The following is a 4,421-nucleotide window of genomic DNA, read 5'->3' as shown; positions in this document are numbered from 1 at the left end:
AATTAACATAAATGTCAACCCAATTCACATTAAAATATATATTGAAGTGACTTGGAAGGTGGACACCTGCCGTGAGAAGCTTTCCCAAGGAAAAGTTTTTAAAATACATAAGACAATCACAATCACAAGTTTTTTAATAACGTTGAACTAAAATCTAAGCACAATGAGAAAGTAGTACCTGTGTTTCTTAACCGTTGAATTGATTTGGTAGGGAAATGTGACTTTTTTTCAGATGATATTTAAAACTAATGCACTATGGCTTTGTTGCATTTTGGTTTTCATCCAACTGCACTTTAGAAGTGTAAAAGGCAAAATACAGCTTTCTTGTACTCATATCTGCTTTGTGATTTTGTCGGGGATTTTTTCTTTTTTCCTTTTGTCTCAATTATGTGCTCCCCTTCATATGTTCCATCTGTGTATATCTGCTTCCCCCTCCCATTCTTATTTGTTCTTTATACTTATTTTCAACTATTCTTTTAAAACCTAGTTTATTAATTCTCCTTGTACCCTTCAGTGCAGCCTATGCTCCTTTCATTAACAGAAACTTTAAAATTATTTTGCTGATTCACTATCAACTTTTGATTACAGGGGAGGAAATCTAAAAGCCATTAAAAATATATCAGTTTTTGTTGTTGGGTTTCAAGAGTTTCTCATCTTTATATGACCCAGAATCTTGAAATTCTGACAAGTTTCTCCACTGTAAAATTTTTGGGAACAGACAAAGTAAGGGAGGAGAATGACAGCAGAACTCAGAAATAGGTCACACTTTTCTGTAAACCTGAAAAAAATAAATTAGTTGCATATGGGTTGTCTTGACATACAGAAAGAAAAGGGCATTGGCTCTTCAGTGAGCAGGGGAAGATGGTGCACTGAAACTGCTCCCAACTAAATTTGGCTAAAAATTACTTCTACATTCCCCCAATATGCATTTTACACTCTTGTCTTCTCCCTTATTTTATTAACTGCTGTTACCTTTGGTTGAAGCACAGTATGTCAAAGTAAGATCAGGCTTTTACTGAGAGCAAACCTTCCCCCAGCCTAGGCAGCCATTGTACTCTTTCAATAATTTAACTTTTATTTTGCTACATGTGCTAAACTCCCAGAAAGTTAATTAAAAATCTGTGTGTTTTTTATGATAATTTAAAACATGGCTACTATATGGAAAAAGTATTACCACAGAGTACCTGGAAGATATGCCAGAAAGGCTTAAGTAAGGAAAGAAATATGTACATTTGCTCTCTTATCTCAATAGACCAACAGCAGTATTTTCTAAGGACCTCCACGGGAATTGAGAGGACACAATTTTAACTGGTAACTACCAATACTTACTCCCTCCTGTTGCTTCCTAACTCACTCCCTCCTCTCTCCTAGTACCTCTTTTTATTCAGAAGGACAAAAGCTGCTTCATTCTCACTTATTTTGAAATCATTAGACCGTAGTGATGGCATCAATCATCTCTTTCAAGTCCATCTTTTGCCAGTTTTAAACTTTGGTTTATACACTTTACCTACCTTTTGTCTGCTGAAACCCAAAGCAGTGTGAAGAAACTAATCATATCAAATGCAGAAGCACTAATGCTTTAGTGTACCATTTGGGTTTGATAGAGAGGTTTCAAATACTCAGGTAATTTCAAAGTCTAATATTTTGCATACTTACAGGGTTAGGGATTGTTTTATTCAAATGTATCCATCACTTAAAGACATTGTAGTTGTTTGGTGATAATTCTGTTTTGTAAGAGATCTACAACTACCTGTAAGGAGGTCATAGTAAGGTGGGTGTCAGTCTTTTCTCCTGGGTAACAAGTAGCAGAGAGGAAATGGCCTCAAGTTGCACCAGGGGAAGTTTAGATTAAATGTTTGGATTTTTTTTTTTTTTTTCATAGAAAGGGTTGTAAAGCATGGAAACAGATTGCCCAGGGAAGTGGTGGGGTCACGATCCCCAGATGCGTTCAAAAAACCTGTGGGTATAGCACTTGTGGACATGGTTTAATGGTGAACATGGTGGTGGTGCTGGGTTGACAGTTGGACTTAATGATCTTAAACGTTTTTTCCAGCCTTAATTTTTCTATGGTCCTATGATCTAGTGCTTTCACAGCTCAAAGATGTTTGGGACTTGCCGGAGACTGAAAAAAACGTATTATGTCAGTTGTCTAAAATATACACACACGTGCACTCCTACACACACACACATACATAATGCAATACATTTTGTTTCAGACTATTTAAGCATCTAGAAATGTTTTACTTTATGCCCCTATATAGTCGTACTGGCAAAAACATCTACATGGGTATCACTGAAACAAGCTTGTTTTCAGGCTTCTGGCTGAGAATGTTGATCAGCAGTCTGTATTTCTTCTTTCTTTACACAAGTATATAAAAAAGTGAATACTTTCTGATCCTGGACAGAAATACAATAATAATATCTTTCCAGTAGATAAGCAATGCTTACTATTCAATTTAATTTTAGCCAAGGTAATTGGCAAATCTAAGTATTCAGTTTGCATATGTCTGTTGAAAAGAGGCAAAGATTTACAATTATATGTGTTAGAATGATTGTGCTCCTGGGCTAGCAAAGAAAGAATAGAAACAGAGAAACACTATCAAAGCCAAGAGGAAACTGTCTTATTCATACACCTAAGGGCTTTCCTCTCTGTGGTTTAGTGGCAAGGGCAAGTTAGGAACTGTCTCAACACCTTTCGTGTCTATACAGGCAAATCTCTGTCTTGAGTCAATTACTGCTGTAAATCTCAGGCCTGAAGCTCAAGCTGTGCAGCAGAGCTGCAGTCACAGCTCCCTCCTGAGCTAGTTCAGCTGCTTATTCTACCACAGTCCCTGCCCACGGCAGCTGCTATTCAGTGGTGTGACAGTTTGCGGTAAAACCGCTCCGCACCCAGCAGTCCTAGGGTGAAATATTGCAAGCAATGGATTCAGCTGTGATCTCCAAGATTTCAGACTAATGAAGCTGATTTGCAGTCTATTATTTAGGCGCTAGATGTCTCCATATGCTATAAGCACACCACACAGGCTATGCTTATTCGTAAACAAAGAGGAAATCGCTAGAGCCAAAGTAGGGCAGTGTTCATAGACACACAAGTGAGTTATTACTTTGTATTCATCTGTTTGTAATATTCCCAAGGAAATAACTATGTTGGGAAACGTTTGTATTTCCCGAAGCATTTCATTGAAGCATCTTGAATACGATCAGGGTGTCTTTTTTGGTTTTTGGTTTTGTTTTTTTTTTTACTGTCTCATTAGTAATGAGTGTGGCCCAACCTCGGTGCACGGAAATGGTGGGAGGTCCCAGACTTAAGAGAAGTCCGTTGTCAGACTTACATCAAAGCAGACAGCCTGAGAGGCTGAGGTGCCCTGAATCTTCACAGTTCCTCTGAATGTTTACACCAATTGATGCTCTTTGCTGTGTAACAGCTACAGGCAGGGGTTCTCTGAAATTCAGAACATTTTTTGGGTTTAGCTTGATTTTACTTAAAAAACATTAAAACCTGACACAAAATTAAAAAAAAAAAAAAAATCAGAAAGTGGAGTCAGGTTTTCCAGTCAGCTCTTTGCCCTGGTCAGACTGCCCGGACTACAACCGCCGTAAGTAACTTAGTTCAGCCTGCACGTACCGACAGCTGCCGCGTGTCTCTGCTCTCTGCTACTGTCGCCTCTCATGCGCTCCGGGTGTCTCTCTATCGCTCCCCGCTGCCCCTCCGGAGACAGCACACTATCTTTCCTCGCTGCCGCCTGGCTCTTCAACTGCTCTCGTACCTCGCGCAAATTTCACACCGCCCAGGCAGCACCTGCGTGCTTATACTGTGGATTTATTATTATTTTATTATTGTTATTATTACTACTGCTACTATTACTATTATTACTATTACTTTAACTCGGACATCGGTATCTAACGCTGTGTCTAGTATTTGAGCTGCCAGTCAGCTCTTCTCCACACTGCCCAGAGGAGAGCCGTAGGTCAGGGCATGGATGCAAACTACCCTGTGCTTCCACTTGCCCACCCCAGGCCCTGGCGCTGCAGGAGGCGGGAGGGCCTAGGCATACAGTCCGGCGGGGGAGCTCCAGGGGAGAGCCGGGCAGCGCAGCACCCGGCGGAGCGCAGAGCTGAGGTGCGGCCGGGCCGGGCGAGGGGCGGGCGGGCGGCCCCGCTCCTCCCCCGGCGCGGGGGCGGTGGGAGCGTGGGAGGCGGGGCTGCCGCGGCGGGGCGCAGCCGCCTCCGCTCGGGGCCCGCGATCAGGGTAGCCCCGCGGGGTTGCGGCCGCTGCCAATTGCGTAAGGGCGGCAGCCGAGGCGGGGAGCGGCGGAGTTAGAGAGCAGCCGGCGGCCTCCCGCCGTCTCCGGGGCGGGGAGCGCTATGCCGCCGCCCTGAGCGCGCCGCCACCGCCCTGAGCGCGCCGCCGCGCCGGGCCC

General features: G+C 43.1%; 1 protein-coding gene across 1 annotated transcript in view; it reads left to right on the top strand.

Annotated features, from left to right (window-relative positions):
- The first annotated feature begins 3,352 nt into the window (after window positions 1-3,352).
- CEMIP2 (cell migration inducing hyaluronidase 2) overlaps window positions 3,353-4,421 on the top strand; it is a 51,605-nt gene continuing 50,536 nt past the window's right edge. Inside the window, exon 1 of the mRNA XM_042012689.1 lies at window positions 3,353-3,596. The gene's annotated coding sequence lies outside the window, so the exon portion shown is untranslated. The remainder of the gene's footprint in view (window positions 3,597-4,421) is intronic.

Source organism: Corvus kubaryi, unplaced genomic scaffold (assembly GCF_017639235.1).
Source record: "Corvus kubaryi isolate FWS band 111438036 unplaced genomic scaffold, C.kubaryi_AGA036_p1.0 split1-37296, whole genome shotgun sequence".
Lineage (NCBI taxonomy): Eukaryota > Metazoa > Chordata > Aves > Passeriformes > Corvidae > Corvus > Corvus kubaryi.
Note: the sequence above shows the minus strand (reverse complement) of the source record. Positions and strands in the feature narration are given on the sequence as shown.